General features: G+C 45.3%; 1 long non-coding RNA gene across 1 annotated transcript; it reads left to right on the top strand.

The window, feature by feature from the left end:
• The first annotated feature begins 759 nt into the window (after window positions 1-759).
• Window positions 760-27,307, top strand: LOC133211452 (uncharacterized). The gene is made up of 3 exons (XR_009725206.1): window positions 760-1,296; window positions 16,794-16,846; window positions 27,210-27,307. It is a non-coding gene; the product is annotated as an uncharacterized LOC133211452 (long non-coding RNA).

Raw genomic sequence — 27,307 nt, 5'->3', positions numbered from 1 at the left:
CTATTCGTATGGTGTTAGGAGCATGAAGACAGATGTTTTACGCCTTTGTGCTCTACCCTGGCCACACATGGCCTTTCCCTCTGCCCTGGAAGCACACCTATGGTGGATATTACTGTGAGCAAATTTACATCAGGTTCACAGAAGCAGCAGCTTCTCACAAAAGCTGGACTGGTGGCAGCTTCTGGAGTGGAGCACCACCAGCAGACCTCATGTTCCTCTTGCCCTCGTTTGACTACAATCCATGCCTATGGAGTGCTCCACAGCTCCACAGGATACCACAAGACTTCCTTGTAGGGCAGCTTAGGAAAACCACATTCACAATTTAGGAAATAAATGAGGTTTCAGCCTGAAAGCCTTTTTGAGCAGAAAAGAACTTTAAGTGAGGTATTCAGGAATGCCTGTGTATAGGTTAGATCTAAGGCAGGAGTTCTTCCCTGTGAGGGTGCTGAGGTGCTGGCACAGGGTGCCCAGAGAAGTGGTAAATGCCCCATCTTTGGCACTGTTCAAGGCCAGGTTGGACACGGCTTGGAGCAACCTGGTCTAGTGGAAGGTGTCCCTGCCAGAGGCAGGCGCATGGATCTATATGGGCTTTAAGGTCCCTTCCAACCCAAACCCTTCTGAAATTCTGTATGAGCCATGTCGTGATGTCTTTAACTCATACTCAGCGTTTTGGAGGCCTTTTTGGGTTGTTTTATTATCTTTTTTCAGAGTTTGACTAGGAATTGTTGTAGATAACCTGGAAATGCTCCTTTGCCCTGCATATGTGTAATTCCATAGAGTTTGCCTTAGCTGCCCTGATGGGAAAGTGGATTGCCCATGACGAAACTCACCCTCCAAAATGCCACTTATCTCCAGTTCTGAAAGAGACTCATATCCTCTCCCCATGACACTGCCATCATACCACTTACAAGCACCAGCCCATGCTGGGTTAAGACAGAAGAAGACAGCTCTTATTTTCCTCCTACATGTGGAATGTTTCATGCCTGTGACGATTTTGAGTTCCCTGAATTCAGCCGGTAAGATGGATAACGGTGCTGCCCAATGCTAACTGAAGTGGTGTGGGTGGAATGGGTCAGAGATTTACTCCCACATAAAGTACAGAAGAAAACAGCATTTGCTAATCTGTTTTCTTACATGTGCAGAGCACAGTGAAGCAGAAACCAGTGGCTTTACCTGTGTAAGAAAAACAAACACCCTGATGCTGAATGATCCAGTTCTTCAAAAACTAACCCACGAACCATTATCTGTGCATGTAACTCCTGCTGATGGCCATGAGGATAGCCCCAGTGTAACTGTGTGACTGGAATAGGGTCACTTTGTGAAAATCTCCCAATTAATTTCATCAAACTGCATGATTCAGATGATAATTCACTATCTTCAGTACCTCCATGGCTATCAAGTTGTCTCTATTGATATCTTTCTTCTATTACATATGAAAAGACGAATATGGATGACAATTCTGACAAAAACCCCTACTTAAAATCCCAGTTAAATCCTTCTAACAATGATATTCAGAGCGCTCTTAAACTGGAAACCATCAAAGAGTTAATACATTTCTTTAATATATTCAAAATATCAGAAGCCTCAGTGCTGAGGACTACAGCAACAGAAAGCATTCGCAGCAAGTGCCCAAGCACATGTTGTGTGCTATTACTTGACAAATAATTGTTATGCTTTATCTGCTTCTTTTTATATTCCAATCCCACATTCATGGCAAAACCAATTTCTCGTGACAATGCACATAAACCATTTTCAAACTCCCACTCTGACTCCCTCAATGGCACAAGCATACTTCTCCTCTCTATTACCCTGTCTTGTATATTAGGGTTTAAAAGGTCCAAAATGTTCTTTCCCTTTGACCATCTTCATTTTCTTGCCTTTATTTCCTACAGCTGCTGCGCTGTCTGCTTTTGCTCAGCATGTTTCTAGCTGCGGTTATTTAGCAAGCAATGGAATATGTGAGCAATTCAGCTAAGACTTGCTGCAGGCAATACTAATACTTCTAGGCTTGGACTTAGCACAGGAACAGAGAGTGCTGGAGGCTTCCTTGCACTGCCTGCCGTAAAGTGAGGAGTATGGCTTCAGAAAAGAATTAAATCAATGCTCATTGCAGTGATTTTAAGAAATGGATCTTTATTCATCAGTTCAGAGCATTGAGCAGCCAGTCTGGATGAAGAATAAGGAAAGGAGGATGTATCAGCTCCTCTGCTCTTAGTTTAAGCTTTGGTGGTTTCGATGAATTTAATAAGTAGGTGTGTTGAGGGGTGCAAGTTTATACATTACTGTGGGATTTTGAGTCACTTCAGAGAACTGAAATGTAGAGGTTTGAGTTACTTCAGAAAAAAAGAAAGAAAATAGACATATGCTAAAGGAATAGATCACATGAGGAGCATTACTGATGGAAAGCACTGCACAGCAGCACAGCTTCCCATAAGCACCACATATAGAGCCATCCCACAGCATCATTACAGTATCACAGTATCACAGTATGTTAGAGATTGGAAGGGACCTCAAAAGATCATCTAGTCCAATCCCCCTGCCGGAGCAGGAACACCTAGATAAGGTTACACAGGAACGTGTCCAGGTGGGTTTTGAATGTCTCCAAAGAAGGAGACTCCACAACCTCCCTGGGCAGCCTGTTCCAGTGTTCCGTCACCCTCACTGAGAAGAAGTTTCTTCTCAGGTTTAAGTGGAACCTCTTGTGTTCCAGTTTGTACCCATTTCCCCTTGTCCTATCATTGTTTGCCACTGAGAAGAGCCTGGCTCCATCCTCGTGACACTCCCCCTTTATATATTTATATACACTAATAAGGTCACCCCTTAATCTCCTCTTCTCCAAACTATAGAGACCCAGCTCCCTCATTACATGCCGGTTCACCACACTAAGCTGAAACAGCTGAACCTTCTCCTCGGTGGGCAGGAGAGTGAAACCCATAAGAAAGGGTAAGGCAAGGGTTGAAGGCAGCAGTCACCATCACCAGTGTCAGGTAAACTCTTTGGAGGCAGAACCCTATAGCCATGGGCACAGGCCCATGAGCTGTTAGCATGACGCAAATAGCTAGGGCAAACCTGAGAAGCTGCTTTCCTCTTGTGGCTGCTTGGTGAGAGTTACCACCTTGTGTTAGCATGGCTGATGGTCTGAGAGCTGCTTCAGAAACAGTGGCAAACCCACCATGTGTTTAGGGTGGTGTGAAGAGGCACTTAGAGCTGCTCTAACTCCCATTTCCGTGTGCTCAGTCATCCTTCCTTGGCTTTTGCTCTTCTCCACTCTTAAAGGTGGCTGCTCAGGGAATGCCCTGGGTGTTTAACACGTATTAATCACTAAAATAAAGCCTTCAGGTTGGTATCTACTCGTGGCAGCCAGCATTTTTACAAAGCTTTTCAATCAAGTAAGATGTTTGCAGTTGTTTGCACCTTAAGGTGCTGAGCAAATGGAATCCAAGTGTCATGGCTGAAGGGCATTAATGTTGACACTGCCTGCGCCAGTATTCCTGTACTCCATGCATTTTCAAGGTTTCACACTTCCTTCCCCCTGTTGTCTTCCCCTGTTGATGTTCTGGCTTCTAGACCCCACAACAACTTGGAGGGTTTCCTGTTTTCACTTACCCATTCATCAGAATGCTCGGTGCGTGATGGTTTTGAATCAGATATATTCTTAATTGTGTATTTAATTGCATATCCTGCATTTTCTGTGGAAGATGAAGGCAAGATAAACCAAGTACTGCTGTTCTCACAGACGAATTCATTCCTGGCTCTAACGCTGTTAGGTGAGTGCTGCTGATGCCCAAAGGTCTGAATGATTAGTGCTAACACGACTGGTATTTTAATTCAGCAGTGTGCTTAGTTAGAGTCTCTGTGCATGGATATTAATGCTTCACGTCTTTAATAACCAGAAACTGTGTCTAATAAGGTTATGCTTCTGTGTACATTACCCAGAAAATGGCATTTAAAAAGCAAGCTATCCCTTGTCTGAGAGGTCAAAGTTATACTCAGATTACCTCCTGCATATTAAGAAATGCAGAAAATGAGTGCAAAAACATATGAGATGGATGGTAGCAATTGGAGGCAGTATTAATGAAAACTGCGCTTCTATGGTGAGTGACACAGTATCTGAACGGTAACATGGAGCACACAGAATTGACCATGTTCGTGAGAAGGCGTTGGTAGTGTGTGACTTTACTACAGACTTTGCAAATGATATGCAAATGAGTACCTCCTTGTATTATGAGCTTCAGCCAGCCCATCCTGCCGTGCTGCAAGCACAAGTCAACACCTAAGGCCACGGCCCAGCAGCATACTCAGCACATGGACTCATCCTGCTTGCTCACAGGAACCCCATTGGATTTCCAGCTCTACTGCACCTTTCCAGCTTAGCCACAGTGCAGCAGAAGAGGTGCAGTGCCACTTCTGCAATGCTGCTTTCCACAGGATCACAGAACGATTATGGTTGGAAATGACCTCTGTAGATCACCCAGTCCAACCCCATGCCAAGGCAGGGCCACCCAGAGCAGGTCACACAGGAACGTGTCCAGGAGGGTTTGGGACGTATACAGAGAGGGAGACTCCACACCCCCCCGTGCAGCCTGTTCAGTGCTCTGACACCCTCAGTGTAAAGAAGCTCTTCCTTACGTTGAGGTGAGACTTGTTGTGTGTTAGCTTATGGCCACTGCACCTCTTGCACTGCTTCTCTGTTCTTGACCGCTTCATCTCACCTTATTTAATCTCCAACTGCATCCCTCACTACCCCTGACCTGACTTTTGGGACTCAGGTTCTTCAGATGGGAGACTTGGAATGTGGAAGGACTTGTTCCTTTAGTGCAGATAGCTTTTCTCCACCTCGTCATGACTCATGATTCATTTTGGATGTAATTCACAAAGTTGAAAGGAGCAAACAAAAAGTTTAGGTAGCCACCATAAGTAACATGAGTGATTTCTTTGCAGTACATCAGAGAAAAATGGGACCAAATGGTCTAGTATGAAGTGTCCCTGCCCATGGCAGGGGGTTGGAACTGGATGATTTTAAGGTCCTTTCCAACCCAAACCAGTCTATGGTTCTATGAATATAACCTGCACTCTCAGAGAAAGTAGAGACTCATAGATACTTGTGTATTCACAGGGCACATCTGTGTTCTACAGAGCTGGGGATCTGCTTTAATAGCAGTGTGATTTATGATGTAATCACACTGTCTAACGATGCTACCAAATACTGGCCTGTGCAATAAGCCAAAGTGACTCACTGGCAAGTTAAACAAAAGAAAGGGAATGAAAACGCCAGCCATCCCATTAGTGCACAGTGGTTAGGGCACTATTAATATCTCAGTACACACAGGCTAAACAGACTTACCCAAAACAGTGTTATGACCTCAGTGTGTGTGTGCTTTAGCCTGCAAACCAAACCCTGGTGCTGGTCCTGCCGTGCCCTGCTACCTGCCTCCCATGTGGTTGTGCTGGCTGCCATCCACCCCACAGCCCTTGTGTACCTATCCATGACCACCAGGGGCATCCCCTTTCCAAGACAGCAAGAGCAGTTTCTTCAATAAGCCGGTGTCAAGAAAGTATCACTTATTTGTCTTTAAAGACCTGCTTTTTAACTATTTATAGTGAATTAGGAAGTGATAGATGTTGTGTGTTGCAATGCTATTAGATGTTAAAAGAGCCATAAATCATTTGTTATTCAGTCCCTTAGCCTCTTGAACAATCTGCAACATTTATTTCTTTAATGAAAAGTCCTTTCTTCTCTGGTCAACTCTTTGTAACAGCAACAATCATATCCTCTGTGTGATCAATAAATAATGAGGAACTGATTCCCCTGTAACCACTCGGTCCCTAATGCTGCAACCCCGGTGGTTTCAGCATCATTTCTCCTCATTTACACTGGGAAAATGAGGTCAGGACCCTTTTTTCTCTGGCAAATAAGAGGAAGCTTTTCCCTGGCTGTCCCTAGCAATTGCTAACAAACAGGGAGGCAAACTGACTGGCCATCAAATCCAGAGCTAAGGAGGATGGAAGTGCTCCTGCAGCCAGCTACCCATTATCCTCCCACCACAGGAGCTGCCTGACTACCCACATCTCTATCCACAGGCTGGAGAAGGACTCGTGACAGCATGAGACTACCTTGAGGTGCAGACAAACCAAGTGACTCCCCACAGCTGAGCTATAAATTAGGCTCTGCAGCCTGCCAGCATCACCTGCCTGCTGGTAGCTTGTAAGTAAGGAAGTCAGCTGCAGACTAGGGTTAATATTTACCTACATGTCTCAGGCGGGTGGTGTGCTGAAGATGGAATGCGTTACAGAGTAAGTCATCATTAAGCCTTTACACTGGCATATTTACTCACCTCTAACAGCTTCCAGAGGTGCAGAAATGCAATTAAACCAGACGATACCTATAGCTGCTTGCCCTCTGCTAACACCTCATCGTCTCATGTATTGATTTAACGCCTGTGCTGGCGGTGTAACATACGTTGGCTGTGTCTTACAAGCACCCCTTTGCTGACCTGATTTCTGCGTACTGATCCTGCCTGCTTCTTTGTTCTTTTGGTTGGTATTTTTCTATTGTATCTGCCAAAATATCCAGGGTCTCACAGGCAGCGGGGCTCAGCCATGGCTCTGAGTGTTTCTGTAAGTAAAATGTGCTGTGGGGTTGGAGTTCCTGGGCAGTAGAAGTATCCTTCATTACACTGCACCAAGAGATCTTTAAACCCAACCTTTATCCCTTTTGAGTTCTGTGGTTTAGAACAGAGATGGGCAAAGTGCAATCATTTCCATTTGCTCTGGCTGGAGAGGTTTTTTCCTTTCCTCATGATACAGCTGTTGCCATTTGCTTTTTTCTTTAGAGGCAATAATAATGTTCCAGCCTGCACCCTTATTACTGTTTGTCATCAGCCCTTACAGGCATCCCTGTGTTTTCATTACAGGCATTATCAAAGGAAAAGAAAGAAGGAGGAGATATGTGTGTGTGTGTCAGCTCACTGCACGGAAGGCAGTTTTGCTGCTGGCCTTTCACATCATTAATATTGGAATAAAGAATTACATGAGAAGGAGAAGGAGCGTCTCTGGCACAGATCTCAATGTGTTGAAGAGAAGATGTTATTTTGAGAGATGCAGCCATTTAATTTATTACCCTCTGACAAGCTAAGCTGTAGTTTTTTCTCTGATTATACAAAACTTGGTCATCACGCACTCATTCTCCCCATCTCCAAACCCAGGATGCTGCACAGACAACTGTGAGAGAAAACCTGCCCTTCATCAAGGTGACGTTCCCTCTTCCTTTCCTCACTTATTCCCCCTGAAAGGATTCATAGGAAGCACAACCTAGAGCCAGCACTTGGCAGCAGGAAACAGGGACATTTATATTCTGCATAAACATGCAGTCTTTCTCACATGGGCACTAGCACTAATTGGATGTAGCAGTTCAGCCTGCTCCTGGGTCTGCTCTTTACCTTAGCAAACTATCAGGGTTAGCAGCCCCTGGCACCCAGTCCTGCATACACAGAATGATCACAAACTTCAATGTTTAGGGCTGGGGGAGCAGGAACCAGTTTGGAATTGCTGAGAGGAAGAAACACGTTTGCACTGTTATAGATGAAAGGCACAAGGTGTTGTCAGAGCACCGTGTTAGATGGATATTTTAGGATGAGGTGATCCGTGCTCTGTTAACCAGGCAGCCAAGAAGCCCCCAGCATCCTGGCCTGGATCAGCACCAGTGCGGCAGCAGGGCCAGGGCAGGGATTGTGCCCCTGTGCTGGGCACTGGTGAGGCTGCACCTCAAATCCTGTGTTCAGTTCTGGCCCCTCACTGCAAGAGAGACATTGAGGGGCTGGAGCGGGGCCAGAGAAGGGCAACGGAGCTGGTGCAGGGCCTGGAGCACAAGTGTGATGGGGAACGGCTGAGGGACCTGGGGGGTTCAGTCTGGAGAAGAGAAGGCGCAGGGGGGACCTGATGGCTCCCTACAAGTGCCTGACAGGAGGTTGGAGTGAGGTGGGGTCGGTCTCTGCTCCCAAGGAACAAGGGACAGGACAAGAGGAAACGGCCTCAAGCTGCACCAGGGCAGGTTTAGGTGGAGCTGAGGAACAATTCCTTCCCCAGAGGGTGCTCAGGCATTGGAACAGGCTGCCCAGGGCAGGGCTGCAGTCACCGTCCCTGCAAGTGTTCACACAGCGTGGAGACGAGGCCTCAGTGCCATGGGTTAGTGGTGGCCTTGGCAGTGCTGGGAACGGTTGGACTGGGTGAGCTTAAAGGGCTTTTCCAACCTGGCTCATTCTATGATTCTCTAAGAGACTATTTCTTTCCATGTTATGGAAAAAGCCTAGGTGAGATAGTTACTTAGCAGATGTCTACATTTGCTTAGATACCCTTGAAGTATTCAAAGACCTTCCTACATCGCTCTGTGCTCTCTTTGGCTGAAAACTGCACATCCTTCCGTTGCTCCTTGCAGATCTTGTTTTCTAGACTTTCAGATTTGTGTCATTGGGGGTCTCTTCTGCAGGCTGGCTTTCCCGAGGCAGCCCATCCTTCGGTACAATAGAGAGGGGATCTAGAGAACTTCCATTTATCAGACCTCTGCTCTGTAGGCTTCCTGCAAGGCTGGAACATGTACAACAGATGAACTTGCCATTGTTCCTGCCTCATAGCCACTGCTGGTTTTGGAGTGCTTGGGCAAATCTCACACTATTGACAGCCAAAGGCTTCCTCTCTCTCTCTTAATGCTATTTGATATAGTTCTATGAAGGATTGAATAGGAATAAACTATAACAGGAATTATATTCTATGAAGATTAAATAGTCTGCTATGAACTCTGGATGAAATTCAGAAGCACTCCTTGTGGAAATACATCTTTTGATAATGAGAACAGATCCACCAGCAAACCCCTAAAGACACAGAATACTCTGTTTTCTCAGCATCTAACAGAAGTGATGAACTCTATCTTGAATATCCAAATAATATCTTTTCTGTTCTAAAGTAACCTGAAGCAGAGCAATAGAAAGCAGTAGGTCCAGTTTCACGCTATACTCAATCCTACCTGAAGACTCTTCAGCAAATAGCATCTTAAATTCATAATGATTACTTAAAAAAAGAAGGAGCTGAGGACAATGGATGTCATCTCTGAGTGAAGTCAGGCAAACATCCCATTACTGTAGTGTGGATTTTCAGATAGCTGGTTTTTGACCCATGAAGACATAGAAAAGTCAACCCTGAAGTCAAACTTCACTGGTAGAGGCAGAAGCCTTGTCCAAACCTTGGAAATAGCACATAGAACACCTTTGTAAAACTAGTTTCCATGGTAACAATTTCATGTCATTGAACATCATTAAGGACTATAAGAAATACGAAGTATTCACTTAGCTTGTCTTCAGGGTTTTATTGACCTCCCTTTCTGCACAACTGTTCTCCTGGGGGATAAAACTCAGGACAAAACAAGGGATGCACGAGGTGTCCTGCTTTGCTGTCACATTATTAGCAACCCTTTCCTTGGATTTTTCAGCTCGGGATTTCAGAACAAACTCTGTAAATACGAGTAGGCATGGAAACGTGGCACAGATATTTCTGTCTCTACCACAGAAAATAAGGCAACTTAAGATGACTGCAGTTAAGTAGCTTGTCCAGAGAGGGAAAAAAGGGAAGCATGAGGATGTTGGGTGAGAAATTACGTGTTGTGATGACTTGATTCCCCCAGTTAGCATCCTTGACAGAGCGCTATTGTTCCACTTCATGCTAAAGCTGGATAAAATCACTGTCTTTGCCACCTGCCCCTCTGGCACAGCAGCAAACCTGAAACAACCCAGCAAATCTCAATATATGTGAGTAGATTAACTCTTCCTACAGGAAGATGCAACAGTAAAACAGAGTGAGATGCAGTGGCAGGACAATTCAGCACTGCCAGTCGTTTAGCTTACGTAATGAACATGTGTTTTCTTGCCCAATGACTTAGTGTGTACTGCCATCGCCTCTCGTGGGCAACAGTTGTCACTTCTGCTAAGGCAGCACTGGGAGCAAACCGTGTCTTGACTCTGGCTCTAAAATCACACTTCTGGCTCTAAAATTGTGGCTTTTACATAAGGCTTTTCCACAGCCTAAAGGTCTCCTATGGCATGTCACCGGTGGGAACTTCCACAGCACTGAGGAGAAGTCCTGCTGAGAAAGGAAGCAGGAAGAAGCACCCTGTGGCAATGCTGCTGTGGGTTTCCATGCACTGGGACTGGTTGAAAGAACTTGTGAATGCCTTCTCCTCTCTATGATGGTCACAGCAAGCTGGGAAGAGGAGGAGGAGGACTGGGGAGGGGGGGAAATGTGCTTTTTTTGGGTCAGAACCAAGCCCACAGATCCAAATACTTTACATTTTGATATGCAGATTTGATATTTGCAGCGATGACTGGAGGCAGCCTGTTACTCCAGCGTGTTAGGCTGGGAAGTCGTCTATATCCAGAAAGTGCAGACTGTAGGTTTCAAAAGGCAAACGGTTCACCGGTTGAGATACGGCCTCAGGATGCTGCCATCCTACGACAAATAGCTAATTGCCTCCTATCTCCAGCAGGATGTCTGCTCGGGAGCCAAAAGAAGGATAAGGCTTTATTCCTTTCCTTGTGGAAAGCTGTTTGAGGGGGAATGAAATAAGGCGCTGTATTGACATAGGATTATAATGCAATGAAGATATATCCTTTTTGGACTGACCCCAAAGTCAAGTATTTATTTCACACAGAAAAAAAGGCTGAGAAACTGTGTTTCAGGTTAAATGGAAAAAACTATAAAGCATTTCATGTCTGCTGCAGCCTGAGCAGGAGGTGGTGGAAGCAGCTGGGAGGAAATGTGACATTCCTTTTTCTTTAAAAAGTTCCAAGAACTATTTATATCCAGGTACAGCATCACAGTATTTGTTCTGGATGAGACCCCACTTGCAGCACTGTGTGCAGCTCGGGTGCAGTGTAAGAAGGACATGGAGCTGTTGGAGCAAGTCCAGAGGAGGCCACGAGGATGCTCAGGGGCTGGAGCACCTCCTGTATGGAGACAGGCTGAGAACATTGGGGCTGTTCAGCCTGGAGAAGAGAAGCTGCATGGAGACCTCAGAGCAGCTTCCAGTGTCTGAAGGGGGCTACAAGGATGCTGGAGAGGGACTCTTCATCAGGGACTGTAGTGCTAGGACAAGGGGTGATGGGTTCAGACTGAAACAGGGGAAGTTCAGGTTAGATCTAAGGCAGAAGCTCTTCCCTGTGAGGGTGCTGAGGCACTGACACGGGATGCCCAGAGAAGCTGTGGCTGCCCCATCCCTGGCAGTGTTCAAGGCCAGGCTGGACACCGGGGCTTGGAGCAACCTGGTCTGGTGTGAGGTGTCCCTGCCCATGGCAGGGGGTTGGAACTGGATGATCTTAAGGTCCTTTCCAACCCAAACCTGTCTGTGAGTCTATGATTCAATGATTTTATGATTCTATACTACTGAAGACTGACGTGGTCATGGTATTTTTCCCCCCTTCCCACAGAAGCCTAGCATTTAGGGATGCACCCTCGATGTGGGAGGACAAAGTTGGACTTCCTCATCTCTGAGGCGAATGCTGTAGCTCCAAAGTACTTTTATATGAATATACTCTAAAACACTTGAAGCTACACTGAGCCAGTAACCCCATAACCTGGTGGTGAGAGGCTCAGCAGTGAGGGGGCATGTGGGTTCTACTTTCCACTTCACTCAGTAGTAAGATGTGAATTTTCCCACCCTGTCACCCAATCTGGGGAAGGAATTGACACCACCAACGTTTTTCCTCTGTTTTCTTCAGCTTTACAGTGCTGCAGCAGAATGAAACTCCAAAAAACCAAAGTAAAATGATCCTTCATTTTCTAAATACCTGTTTCTGCCCAAATTGTTCAATAAATTCAATATGAAACGTGAATAAGATACATAACAGTGGCTCCAAACTCTGTCTCAGTGACACAAAATGCTATTGGCTACAACAATTATTTTAGGTACCCCTAGGATTGAAGGAGGCAGGAAAATCTGTTGCATTGATATCCTGGATTTGGAATGTCCCAGAAATAAGGAATAATGTTAGGGTTTTTTTAAATACAATTGGGTCTGCTTGGCTAAAGGGAATGCAGGGCCTTGAAATGAGGGAAACCTCTACCACAGCCCCACTTGCAGCTGGTTTAGCTGAGCCCTGTGTGTTTCCCCAATCCCAGGGTAAGCAGGTCCCCAGGTTATTGATGTCTTTTGGCCACTGCAAGTCTCTTCCCCCCCTGTATCTGCCTGATGGAGATGTGCAGAGCTGCATGCAGAAGGGGGCCAGGGTCCTTTACAGTGCTGCTTGCCCAGAAGCTGGTTGACGGAGCCAACAGAAACCCAAGATGAAAGAACATGCACAAAACTTTGGATTTCTATTATCAAAATGTGCTTGATGTGACTTTTCTCCAATGACCTTTTCAAATGAATTCAGCCCCTGGCACATTTACTATCAGTGAGAAAACATCTGTACCTTTAAGCCTACCCACGGTCTTTTCCTTCCAGTTTTTTGCTTTCTCTGCTTCACTGTCTCTTTTGAGCCTTAGCAACCCTCCTATCTTCCTCCTCTTGAAGTCAATCCAAATCTGAACAGCAATGTGCCTCGTTCTGTTGCTACAACTAGGGACCCTCCCATTTACATGGGCAGGAACAGCGGTGACATTCAACATCGACACCCAAATCAGATGGAAAAGTGATGAAAAGAATGAGGGGGTGGGCAGACCTTTCTGCATTACTATGCAAAATAGTGTACATTACATTGGAAGCATTTTCTTTCTCTTTAAGAATTAAATGTCCTTGCTTAGTCCTAACAATCATTGTCCAAACCTGCTTTTTACTTTGAGGAAATTAAAAGCTGTGACTCAGTCTCATCTCTATCAACATCTCGAGTCATTCTTTAATGAAGAGAACAAGGATCTTGTCTCTTTGTTTTCACACAGGCTTCAGTTCAAAGCAGTTTGCTTGAGGATAGCATTTAATTGACCTCAGTGATGGAGCACTTGCAGGGTACCTCTTGCCTAGCAACGACCTCCAGGTAGAGAAGCTTTAATAACTGCTGGGATTTAGGAACCAGACAATGCTATTGTGCAGCCGTGGTTGCTTCTGAGAAGCCCAGAAGCGAGCCATCACTGCAGGCTGGCTCCACTAACACAACCTTAAGCCAGGAAAGCTGGCTTTTAGGTCATGGTTCCTTGCGTTTTGCTGGCTACCCAAGCATTGGTGCACTGTGGGATGGAGGGTTGCTGTAGGCATCAATAGGTTTCCCCTGGATCTAATGGCATGCCCAATGCTGCAAGCTGTGAGGATAAACCCAAGGATAAGGTAGGCATCCTTCAGCACTGAGACACTGCTTGGGCTCCTTGGCTCTCTGAGGAATATGGTACAGGTGTTGTGGCTTCCAGTATTGCATAGACAGCTTGTAGGACTGCTTTTCCCAAAAGGCTTGCATAGAGAACTACGTGGAAGCTTGACATTGCAGGTGGTGACCAGAACTGTGCCTCTTTGTAAATAAGCAACAGTTACCTGGCCAGGGTTCATTTAATGCTATAATGTATGTTAAGTGATAGAACAACCAAAGCAAAAAACATGGGAAAAAGGGACTGGCACTTAAATTAAGTGCATCCAAACTCTCTTGAAAAAGAGCTTTTCTCTGCATCTTTCAGTTCCTCACAAAAGAGAGGATTTCCAAAGCCAGCAAGGAGACAAGGTTCATTCTACTAAGCCAACACTGGGATCAAGTCCTTTGTCTTTTAAATATTTGGGAAATGAAGCTGACAAAGAGAATAATCAATATGTCCATTTGTCCCCATTCCAGGTACAGATTTATGTTTGGGATTTGTAAAGAAATACGCTGCAAAGAATCTCCATGTATTGCTAATAACTGAGCATATCCTACATTTGCCTTTCTGCTCTCAGAAATGCCTTTCTGCTGATTTTCAGTAGTCTTTTATTACTCATTTTTGACTGCTTGGGAGTTTTATATCATATATATGTGTGTGTGCTTGTGCCTGTATGTGTATATAGCTCATAACCCATTTGGATGGACTTTGCAGTCTAATCCTCCTATAACATTTTCTTCCCCCAGATCTGTTGCTTTTCTTGCTGTAATCCTCAAGCCAGCCATGATACCAAACAGCATAGCTAGAGGAAAGAAGAAAATCTGATAGCTGCTCCTAGTCCTCCTTTCTCTTGCTTTTCTGAGCATCAGCATCCACAGCCACACAAGGCGATGCTATGTGAGAGGTAAGTATAGCCAAGCCTTGCTAGCTGCTGCTGCTGCTGCTTGAGAGGACGGGATGCAGATCCACAGCCATAAGGGCTGAAATGATCTTTTGGGGTGGACTAAACAGGGGAAAAGAGGAATATTTGAATGGAGAGTGATAAAACCAGAATGTCCTCTCCCAAGTGCTGAAGAATCTCACTTAGACTCTGTTAGCCTCCCTTGCTCTTTTCCACCTTGCCGTGACATCTGTTTAGGCCAGAAATGTGCCCATTTCTTCCTTGCACCATCAAAGTCTTGGACTATAAATGTCTTCATGGCCAAGACCTGCTTCATGTTAGCCAAGCACCCTTCATGCCTGCAATATGTTACCAGCAGAATAACCATACTGAGCGTCTGTTTTAGAGCTGAAGCTGCCACCCCTAAGAACAGGGAGATGTGCTGCAAACTGGCCTTGTCTTTTGAGGAGTCCTGACTCACGGCTTGCTGAATCTGACTGGTGTTGGTCAGTGGGGCTTTGTTAAGCTCCAGTACATCTTGTTTTGTGGTATCTCTACCATGGTTTCAGCTGGGATGGGGTTAATTTTGTTCCTAGAAGATGGTGCAGTGCTGGGTTTGGGCTTCAGTCTGAGAAGGAAGCTGAAAACACACCAAGGGTTTAGTTGGTGCTCAGTAGAGCTTACCTTGATCAAGGACTTTGCAGTGTCTCATGTTCTGCCAGTTTATCTCTCTCTCTGTTATGTACCTTGCTATATTGATTACCTTATCACAATTATATTATACTAATACATGTACATATTATACTAATATACATGTGTATTATACTAATATATGTGCATATTATATTATACTAATATATATATATTATATGTGTAGGACTGCTGGTACTTTGTTACCAGCTGGGGTTAAACCACAACAGTCTCAGACCAGAACAACCCTACGGGGAAAAATGAACCCCTAAGTCTCTACTGTCTTGCTCTGTGGCTGTATCCTGATCCATGTGAAGCTAGGGGAAGGTATCAGTCTCCTGGTTTGTATTCAGTGTCCTGGCGGAGTCATGCTTTGGTGTTGGTAACAGCCTGAAAGGGAAAGGCATAGACTGCTGTACACATCTTACTCTCTGCTGTGCAGTAACTTTCTCTGCTTCTTCTGCTTTTCTTCCCTGTGCTTTTGTCCAGGAATGTATCTCCATGGGCTTTTGCATCCTCACATGTCTGAAGTTAGCCCATGCTCTGAGGGTCAGCTCTAAGGTGGAAGATGGAGAGGTGCAATCAGCACGGAGCTGAGTCCAATGCAGAAGCGCTGTCCTATGAGGGGCTGTAGCTATTGCAGATCTAACACTGCCTTAACCTGGCTGTGTTGTTTCTGCCTGGCTCAGAGCACTACCAAGGCAAGACAACATTTCCCTGCAGAAAAAGCATGTAATCTTATTGCTGGTTTGTTCATCCAAGTCTCTTACAGAAACATGGCTTTCGGTCATCTCGAGCTCAAATCTGGAGTAGCTGGCTATAAGATTTCAGGGGAAATTGCATGTTTTCAGAAGCATGCTCCTTTTGGCTTTATTCTGAAGCAGAAACAGGAGTGGATTTTGTTCTCTGATGCCTGAGAGGGAGTTCACAGCGACCCTACAGACAGCAATTGGGCTTATCTTCATTTATACCAACAGAGAGTTGAATCTGGCTTGCAGTCAAACCAATAGATCCATAGCATCTTATTGACACTGGTTTTAAACATTATCATTTTAAGGAAAACAAAGGCAGTTGTCTTAATCTGAACTTCATAATATTTGTATTAATCCAGATACCCCAAACCACCACTACTCCCCCTAGGTAAAACTCCATTAGAAAAGCCACATTCAAGAGCCTTTTCCTTGTGCCTTGCTGCACTACGGGAAGGACCAGCCCCAGTTTCTTCAGGAGGCTCCAGTTCATGTATAACTCCCAAGAAGGGATGGCTGAAGGTTGGGCTCAGGCTGGGAGGATTCAACCCCTGCTCTCACACTGGCTGCCTGGCCAAACTCGAGCATCGCTTCCATTCCCCCTCTGTCAGATGGGTTTATCGCTCTGCTCAGGCACTACAGGGATGGGGACCAAGTGAGAGCTGTAACAAGATGAAGGCTCTCTGATCTTGCAGCTCCTGACATCTGTGCCTACTCTGGTAACAAAAAGGCCACTGGTGTAGGTGGCTTTTTGATGTGGAGACTGCAATGAGACCTGAAATGAACTGAGACCACCTGCTTGCTTGCCTTAACAATGGAACTGAACAGAGAACAGGGCCTTTTTATTTCTAACAGGTTTGATCTGCGAACAGGAGCCCTGATTCTCTCGGGGGTGACGATTATCTCTTCACATTAATATTCATACTGCACCCCAAGAGCATTCCTTTGCCTTTTGCTTGTCTCCTTTCCCCCCTTTCCCCTTCAATTCCCTATTTCTCCTCCTCGTCTCCTGCTTTTCTTTTCTTCCTTCCTTCATTTCTCAGAGGTTTTTCAAAGCAAGGCTAACCGTTACAGTCACAGCCTGCTTCCACACACAGCGACTCCTGCTCTGTGCTCATTCTAACCCACATGTTGTTTTCCCATCTCACCTCTAGGTGGTTGAAATAAGCAGAATGCCTGAAGACACTGAGGAGCACATTTCTAATGGGTAAGGGAGGGAGATAAAGGATAATTAACAGCGATGAGATTCACAGGGGTACTGGGAGAGGGTACCACTCCTTTCCTGCCCTGCAGGTACCAAGCTGCCTATTGCCTAATCTGGTGACTGGTTTTACAGTGATGTGCTGGTGCCTATATTCACACTGTAATCAACATCCACCTCCTGGCTACATTTCAGATTGGATTAGGGTGTGAATTTCCTTCTCACTTTACAGTCAACGTGAGCAAATGCTTTGTTTATCAAAGCAATCTGAGCGATGCCTAATGGAAAGCACTAGATCTATCCAGAACAATTAGAGCCATGGAATAGATGCCTTACAGTAACGGGAAATCTATTCTGCTAAAAGCTTCCTTTAGGATCATTATCTAGAGACCTGCTAACCCTGTAATTGTTCCCTCAGCACAAGCATCCTCTTCAGAGAAAAATAAAGACCATAGTGGTTTGCTTCTGAGTCTGAGCAGCCTGGCTGGCTGCTGCTCTGATGCATGCAGCTCCCCATGTGAATGCCTTCCCTACATGAGAAAATGTATCCTGACAGCTTTGCAACTGGATTTCCTTACTAATGTGCATCCTTCTTATTTAATAACATTGGGGGAAAGGGTACCTCTGTGTCCAATAGCCTCTTATATTTCTTTTTAACTAACAGAAGAGTTTCATCTAAATCAATCCCAGATGTACGTTACCAAAGAGTGAGACTGATGTCTGTGTAATTGCCTATGTATTGTGGCCTTTCAGTTCCTAAAAGGGACCTATAAGAATGATAAGGATAGACTTATTAGCAGGACTTGTTGTGACAGGACAAGGGGTGATGGTTTGAAACTAAAAGAGGGAGATTTAGGCTGGATGTGAGGAAGGAATTCTGTACAATGAGGGTGGTAAAACACTGGCACAGGTTGCCCATAGAGGCGGTGGATGAACCATCCCTGGAGACATCCCAGGCCAGGCTGGATGTGGTTCTGGGCAACCTGATCTGGTTGAAGATGTCCCTGCTCATTGCAGGGGGTTGGACTGGATGAGCTTTAAAGGTCCCTTCCAACCCAAACCATTCTATGAGTCTATGACCCTATGATTTATAGATGACCCTAAAGATAAAGTAACTCCAAGCCCTCTGCCATGGGCAGGGACAAATCACTGGTATCTGTTTGTGAAAAGCTGCTTGCCTTCTTCTCATTTTATACATGGACAGAACATATCTCTGGTATTTCAAGTGTATTTTTCCTATCAAATAATTCCCTTATAATGACTTTTATAATGTTTATAACTTTTATTTTTAGTCTCAATACTTGGAGAATACTTTATGTCACCACACTTTGTCTTCAAACTTCCTCCCAAACTTGCTGCTATGGCTCTTGTCATGTGCAGGGTAGCTCAGCCTAGGAGTAGGCATAGCTTGGTATCTGCAGGGTTGGGACTCAGCCCTGTCTTTGCCTCCAACTGGTTGGAGGCTCTGCCTTGGTCTCAGCCTACCTAAGTTACCAGGGAGGTCACTCCTGGTCTGTCTCAGCCACCGAATGGGCTGTTAAAACAATTGACAGCTGAATATTATCACAGAAACCTCTTTTAGTTTATCTATTTCAACAAGCATCAAACCTTTCTTGATAGAGCTTTGGCACTTACAACTAGAGCAAAACGATAATAATGAGCCAAAAATGCAAATAAATGGACAAATAACAGGACAATCAGGCTTGCAAAGGAGATGATGCTTTGTAAGGTTGTCCTGCATATCTCCCATGGTTAATCCCAGGAGGCACCTCAGTTCAACTGGATACCCTTGGGAAGACGGTGAGCAATGAGCAACAGTTGGAGGAGGTGGAATCAGAGGAGAAATGCTTTATCAAGCGGATATTTGAGTGTGTTAGCAATAGGAGGGAAAACAAAGGCTGGGCGGGTGAGTAATACCTGTGGCAAAGCAAAAGCCTGTGGAGGATGAAAGATAGGGATGAAGCCAGGAGAGAGCCCTGTGCTGATGGGGAATGAGAACCTGAAGTCAGGGCCAGAGCTCAGCAACCTGCAGCCCTTGTTTAAATCCTGTCTGGAACACAAAGTGCCTGCATGCCCTTGAGCTGGTCATTCTGGGCAGTAGATTACATTAACCATGGCAACCCACGAACTGGAGCTAAAATCATCACTCTTCACATTGCTGCCTGGCAGTGTGGCACCTCCTGGTGTCCTGCTCTTCTGCCAGAGCCTGTTCCAACTGCCCTCAAGCCTGCACCTGTAAATCAATGAAATCAAAACGATTTCATATCTGTCCTGGCTCTTTCATGTTAGCAAAGCCTCCCACCACATCAATAACACCCAGTGTTCACAACAGAGCTATATGTGGTATGCTTTTCCAGGGAAAATCGGCCAGGAAAGAGGTTTTCAGCATGCAGAGGGAGGCCTTTCCTCATCCACAGTACATTTCACACCAAAATAAGGTTTTGATGGTGTAGTTTGGGGGTTATACTATATTGGTTGTATTATTATGGCTGGCAGTGCTCAAGGCTGGGTTGGATGGGACTTGGAGCAACCTGGTCTAGTGGAAGGTGTCCCTACCTGTAGAACTGGATGAGATTTAAGGTCCTTTCCAACCCAAATCGCTCCATGATTCTATGATCATTATATGGGGGTGTTTTGGGTTGTTTTTTTAAAGCATCTTCATGATTTCAAGATCAGCAAGCCTCTAACTGGTTTATCATCACCCTTGAAATTCTCATGGTGGTTGATGGTAATAATTGTCCTTCAGCTTTCAGGAAGCCCTAAATGTTCGGTTTCAAGGCAGTGCTGCTGCTATGACATTCCCAGGAGCTTTAGGCCACAATGAGCAGGGATTTTACTGAGGGATGATGCAACACTAAAAAGATACTGTCTCTGGAAGCCAGCAGAGACCTTAGGAAGGTAGGTCTTGTGGTCTGGGCACACTGCATCAGGAAAGCCCTTTTTATTTCTCTTTACTGCTGCGGACTGGCTAAAGAAGCTCTTAAATGCCTATCAGCAGGACAAAAAGGATGCTGTTTATCTGCTGGGAATGCGTTACAGAAAGGGAGATGCCAGAATTTGGAGGGAATAATGTCTTTTGTACAGCATTCTGACTGTGTGCATCAGCTGCGCTTGAAGGACTGGAAAAACACGTACAAACAAACAAGCCTTAAGCCAATATCTGTTTGAATTTTAAATACATCCACTTCAGATGTGCTGTCACACCTTTGATGTCCATTTGCTCGCAGGTATGGGGGAAATCGTGGTTTCCACATTCAAATAAACCCAGAAGAGTGTTTTCAAAGTTTGTATCTCTGCCCATTTAAAAAATAAGCATTTCCTTCATGTTTATGGATGTTCGCACTGGAAGTGACTGCAGATTTATTTAGTCAGGGAATAAAAATGACATCACTTGATTTATTTGAGCAGCCGCTAGAAAACAATGTGCATATTAAGGAATGTGAGTGATTACTTAAAATGAACATTCCATCTACAGAGCCATAGGATCATTAAGATGCAAGACTTAACTAAGGAATGAATCCAGAAGACAAGTGTGATCCTCCATCAATTACTGTATAAATGGAGAAAAGACTGCATTAATTGTATAAATTATTCATCCTTGTATTTGCTCAGTGGTGGTGAGTAGCAATAATAGCTTTCTGTCTCAGGGAGGGAAGAATGATGATGGTCATTATCCTTACTATGGCAAAGGAAATAAAACTGGGGAACAAAGGGAAAAGTCTGGGAGCATTTCTAAGTTTATTGGGGAGATCTTGTTGTTCACTGGGTTTTCTTCTCTTTGCCTCTCCACACAGCACTGGTGACCCTGTCTCATGGACAAAGCTTTTGAAAACTTGACTGATGAAAATCATAGAATCCCAGACTGGTTTAGGTTGGAAAAGGACCTTAAGGCTCATCCAGTTCCAACCCCTGCCATGGGCAGGGACACCTCACACCAGACCAGGTTGCTCCAAGCCCCTGTGTCCAACCTGGCCTTGAACACTGCCAGGGATGGGGCAGCCACAGCTTCTCCGGGCACCCTGTGCCAGCGCCTCAGCACCCTCACAGGGAAGAGCTTCTGCCTTAGATCATGGGTACCTCCTGTGGTACAGCGCTGTTTCCTTGAATGACGGTGATGATGATGGTGATTTCCTTGCTGTACAGTTATATTGTCAGGTATTCAGCTTGGACTTTTATTAAAGAAACACTATCCCTGCATGCAATACATATGCCCTTGGCAGATCCAGCATTAATTCACTCTATCTGTATAAGACTTTTGACTTCTGCAGAGGGACGTTTGTCCCAGTGAACTGCTGAGCACTAATAATTTCTTCTACTTGGAGCTGCTCTCTAGTGAGAAATGAGGAACTGGTTTTCCATTTACCATAGGCCATCACTTTATGTAACTTACCACTGCTGAAATAACCCGAGGGGCATTCAGCCTCCACACAGAGAACATGGCACCGAGCAAAGCAATCAGTCTGAATCACACCAACACCATCACCTCTCTGTGCCCCTCCAGGAAAGCTGCTGGCCTCACCGATTGCCTGGGGACACTGGATAAGGATTCACTGCATGATCAGGAGGTACAAAAGGATGCTCTGAGCTGCGACATCTCGTGTAGCTCACAGAAAAAGCCATCTGACAGCACAGAGATCTTCAGTAATATTTCAGGAGGCAATTACCATCTGTGTACCGAACGCTTCCAAGTGGCAAAGCTGTAGGAACACTCACTAGGATTTTCAGCTGGGTTTGCTTCCCAGCTCAAAGCCAGGGAGTTTTTACTGCCTGCTAGTAAGGAGGGGACAGCAAAAGTGTTTCACCTCCTTGTTTGTCCCCACCAGAAGTCTTTCCTGGATTGATGTGAACATACCTGTCCACCCCATTGTTCTCCCTGGGGACTCGAGGATGTCACACCTCCTTGTGCTGCTCTTAGTACCCAACCTGGTATGGATGCAGTGCTCTAGAGAGTATGTTCTCTCTCCTCCTGTTTTCTGTACAGCTTTGCCTTGCACCTGAGGTTTGGTCTTTAAAGTACAAGCTTGGGGATTCATGAATGTCTCATCTCTGTGGCAGAAGGACAGCAGTATGTATTATGAAGTTAGTACCCAAAAGAGCAGCGGATGATCTATGGACACAAAACTAGAGCTTAAGCTAGCCCCAGGACTGTATGTTCTCAGTAAGAACAGGTTCTACAGAAAGTTTCTGCTGATCTGTGCCCTTTCAGCACCCAGGATATCTGTCTTCTGGGAGGAGTTCAGCTCTTCCAAAACCCAGCTCCATTCCCCAGAGGGTAAACCAGCCTCTTCATCTGCTTTTGAGAACAAGAGCCATACTGAAGTCAATAGCTTCAACCGACAGCGCAGTTTCTCACGCTTACACAATCTCTATTGCCACAGCATCAGAGAACCAGCCCCACACCCCCAGTTTTCAATGTCTTTCATCACTGATGAAAAAGGTGTTGCTATTTTTCCTTGTTGAGCATTTGGCAACTGAGGCACAGAAAGGCTGAGATTGCATCTGCACAACGCAACGCAGCTCTCAGCCAGCAGGATCTAAGATACAAGGATCTAAAGAGGGTGACACAAAACCCAGTACAGCCCAGTAAGTTCTCCACTAAGTTAATTCACCCCACCGAAGAGCAGGGCTATAGAGGGGCATGGTGAGGATGGGTGGGAAGTGATGGGAAGATGTCTTATTACTGCCAAGTCTAAGGCCTGACTGCTCTTCTCCCATTCCTGAGCAGGCTGTTAAATACCCTGCTTTGTTCCTACAAACCCGAGTTAGGATGCACACCCTGGATTCCTAGAGAACCAAATTCAAATCTAGATGACAGCCTCTTAGCTTAGTGCCCTGAAACCTGCACAAATCATCACAGCAGCATTAGGAGCCACTTGAACAATCAAAGTGTAAATGCAACATCATCAGAGCATCATGTCCAGCTCTCCAAGGCTTTGGTGACAACTGGATCTAACTGCACACTTTTCAGTTGAAACCAAATGTTAACGCTTCATGTTATCCTGTAGGGCAGAATCTCACTTTTTGGATACATTCTACATAAGTTAAAATAGCTTCAGCAAATGCTCATTTCTTCCTCATTCAACATTCCAGGAAAGCCTTAGCAGTTTTATACGTGGAATAAGAACTTTAGCTGCGGTTTTTCTGGACCATCTGCTGCAGCTGCACCTACAACATCACCACAAAGTCTTGTTAAAGCCCACAATGGTCTTTAATCACTCATCATTAGTGATCAGTGGACAGGGACTACCCTTGTCCACCTTAGATGACAAATATGTTGCCAGAGTGGGACTGGGTATGACTGACAATATAAAATCCCTGCTTGGGAGCTTTATAAATCCATGATGAAAGGACTGTCAGTGCCAGGCACATTTGGTGTCTGAGTCAATTGGCTCATTTCAGTACCTAACACAACCCATTTAAAGGCAGAATATTATGCAGAAGGCACGGAATTCACTTTCCTAATGAAGCTGTAGTGCAGCTCAAGGGGGAAACCTCACTGTCTCAAGCTCTTTCCAACTTCACTATGTTTGCATCAGGACAGTTAACAGTGCAGGCACATCACTAATATCTCCCTTACAGAAAGGACCCATTACATACATGCCAGTGTGAGAGCCATGGGGAAGTGCTGGTCTCCCCATGGATTCCCTTATGTGACTCACGCTGTCTCTGCTAAGCATCCATACAGGCATTTGTGTTAATCCGTAGTGCTGTCCTGTTCTACAAGCTGTTTACCACACATACTATTTATATCTTTTATCAGAGCTTGAACATCTGTACCAGAGATGTCTGTATAAAGTGACAAAGGATATGTATGCAATAAATAACCAGTCCTTACCCACTGAGGAATGTTCCTGCTGTTAAGCTGGTTTGTTATGATTTCGCTCAGCAACAGATAAAGATGATGGAATATGACTTCTCCCTGACAAAAAACTTGGGTTTCTTCCCAGAGGCTCAGAAGTGCCCAAGCCTCTAGACTGTCCCTGCTGTCTCCTCTGCCTGTCTGTGTGATATATGATGAGCATTCCCTTCCTACGCAAGCAGGTTATTCCTTTCGGGCCACAACATCTCACATTTGGGAGCAGATGGACACAATCCAGCCAGTTTGGCTTGCGGATAATGTTTTTTCTTCCCCTGCATTTTGCATAGCAGCCCCTCATGAAGTCCTGCTTCTATTTCTTTTCCTGGGAAAACTCCCTTTAAAATGCAAGCAAGAAGAAAACAATAACTTTATACCAAACAATATGTACCGGGAGCAGCGACCTCTCCCCTGTGCGACTCGTAAGAGCACTGCATTCTGCACACCCAGTTTCACAGGAAAACAACTCCAAGATGACTGTTTCTGGAACCAAATCCCACTCTTCACCTTTAGGTGACTCCGTAACCTGTACATAATGAGCAGTGGGCAGGGTCCCCATCACCTTCTTTGCTCTGGGTGCAGCTTTCCACATCCCCTCTCTGCTTTGCTGCTCCATCCAGCCCCACCAGTGAAGACCCAGACAAAGACTGCAGGGTAAGACTCTGCACATGTAACTTGCTCAAAGCCCTGCTAAATCTCTCATATTCTATCACTAACCAGGGTGTGTATTCAAGGGCTGTAAGCAGCCCCTGTGCTTCCTACAATCCATCTAACCACCAGGAAGAGCTTGGAAAGAATGAAGCTTTCGACCAAAATGATGTGCTGCATGACTTCAGTCTATGGAAGACTGATTTGTGGACTCCAGAATATTCCATGGATCATTATTATAGCTGGGCCTGTTTCTTTCCTCTTTTATGATGATCAATAATGTATATATTATGACAGGTCATGAGGAGCTGTAATGATTGCTTAGCACCATAAGTATCGATGCTAACCAGTGCAATAAGTAGCTCCCAAATAAAGCAAATGGGTGTTTTTCAGCATAAATACACTTGAAGTCAGGAAACCCTAATTTCAAGAACAGCCTTAAGCAAGTGCATAACTTGAAAGCAACAGGACTTAAATACATGCAAATAATTCCATTTTGTTGGAGGAAATCCTGTTCTATCCTGCAGAGACGGACTTAATCCTGTGCCCAGAGGGTTTAATGGACTAGAGCCAGTGTCAGTGCGACACTGATCACACTGATTACAAAGTTATCTAAGTATATACCTACATTTATCAGAAGGGGCCTGACTTCATTGCACCTTGGCATTTAGGTTTGCTCCCTTCCCCTGCTCCTCCTTAGTCACTTCCCCCAAGCAGCACTTACCCTGTGGAACCACTTAGGTTGAAGAATTTCCTTAGTAGAAGACTTGCTTTAAGAAGTTATCAAAGGAAGGGAAATGTGCCCATACGGCTCACGCTTCCATAATACAACATGTGGGGCTGTATGCCTGGCAGGCAATAAAAATCCCTTCTCCTTCCATATTTGTTGAGGTAGTTATGAGAGTCCAACTCCTTCTCCTCCACACAGTGGAGACAAACAGCAGAGAGATGTCTCATCCCATGAATGCCCTGTGCCATAGCTGGATATTCCTGCTAGGATTGAAGCAGAGGTAATAGTAAGTTTGGTTCTCTTGGACAGAGACAAGGGAACGTAGAAAGTTCTTTGGTCTTTCCTTAGTATTAACCAAGTTGGTCTTAATTAGTCTGCTGGCAAGATGCAACTACTATATAGGGGACATAGATCACTTTCCTAAAGCACGGTAAGTGAAACCAGCTTAAACAATGACTATGCTATCACACATTTCCAGGCCTGCCTCAGGAGGCAGCTGACTCTGTATTCCAGTAATAAGCTTCAGATAGTGAAGAAAATACCCATGGGATTTGGTAGGGCTGACAAATGCCATATTTCCTGTGCTCTTGCAAGACTGCGCTTACCATTCTCCTCACTCAGCTCACACTGAGCTGAGCTTCCAGCATGGGGAAGCAGATGTTGTACATCATAAGGGGTCTAGAGCACCTCCCGCATGGAGACAGGCTGAGAACACTGGGGCTGTTTGACCTGGAGAAGAGAAGGTGCATGGAGACCTCAGAGCAGCTTCCAGTGTCTGAAGGGGGCTACAAGGATGCTGGAGAGGGACTCTTCATCAGGGACTGTAGTGATAGGACAAGGGGTGATGGGTTCAGACTGAAACAGGGGAAGTTCAGGTTAGATCTAAGGCAGAAGCTCTTCCCTGTGAGGGTGCTGAGGCGCTGGCACAGGGTGCCCAGAGAAGCTGTGGCTGCCCCATCCCTGGCAGTGTTCAAGGCCAGGTTGGACACAGGGGCTTGGAGCAACCTGGTCTGGTGTGAGGTGTCCCTGCCCATGGCAGGGGGTTGGAACTGGATGAGTTAAGGTCCTTTCCAACCCAAACCAGTCTGGGATTCTATGATTCCTTGATTGGTATTCTCAGCTGCAACAGAACCAGAGAGCCAGTGCACACCAGTTACCCCAGTACGTCAGATCCCAATATATCACAGCTATGTTCACCCCTGTCTGGTGTGTACAGACACCAACAGCCCTGGGTTCTGCTTCCTCTAACAGATCCTCTTCTCCATTCCAGTCTCTGCTACCTTTTGCTTATGGATTTGCAAGTTCTGTGGAGCAAGGATGGCTGTCAGTGCTTGCTGAGGGTGAAGCTGGCCATGTTAGATATGGTCCTTAGGCATGACCACAATATATAAAGCAGCTGCTTGACTTGATCTGTTTAATAACAGAGATGAAATACATGGAAATTCAGCTGGAATACCCAGTGAGTGCCCTACATCTCCCCAGAGCAAGGTACTCATCTGGTGCTCTTTGGGCAGCTGGATGAGTGTCACACAGCTGGCTGAAAGCTGCTTTGGTTTACACAGCGAGAGCAAATGCTATCTCATACAGCAGCTGTGTTTCAAGCACCATGAACTGCCTCTTGATCACTCTCTTTGAGCCTGCATCAGCTCTGGTACCACCTGCCTCATGGACATCTGCACTAAATACACACCCCATCATTTCAGGATTAGCTGAGCTTGGTTTGCCATTGACAGCACAGGGTAGAACCAACCTAAATATTACTCCAGTGAACTTTATCTCCCTGGGACAAAGAGCACATTTATGTGTGTCTCTCTCTGTGTGAGGTTACTGGACATTGTCCCCAGGCTGACCATGGGGGTCTGTGCCCATACAGCTGCCTGTATGGTTATCCCTTTAATGATTTCATTCTAGGTGGGGAAAAAACCCAAGAGCTGAATGTCTCATTGACAGCTATTGGTAGGAACAGCACTGGTCTGTCTTTGAGGTTTTCATTTAGGTGTGTTACACACACTGAATGTGGGGGTAAAGAAGCTGAAGTGGGAGGTTTGCTCCTCAAAAATAAGGAGATTTAGAATTCTTCTGCTTCTACTTATAGATTGTCAGTGTTTTCTTCTAACTCACTCTGTAATTTATAGGGCATTTCCAGGCAAAGGATACGACTCCTATAGGCAAAGCAGAGGAATACTTTTGACTAAGCAGCATGTACATGTTTTTCCTCATTTTATCCCATCTT

This window comes from Neopsephotus bourkii, unplaced genomic scaffold, assembly GCF_033783945.1.
Source record: "Neopsephotus bourkii isolate Nb327-2 ecotype Australia unplaced genomic scaffold, CSIRO-AGI_Nbou_v1 NB_611, whole genome shotgun sequence".
NCBI lineage: Eukaryota > Metazoa > Chordata > Aves > Psittaciformes > Psittacidae > Neopsephotus > Neopsephotus bourkii.
This window is presented reverse-complemented; position numbering and strand designations above follow the sequence as displayed.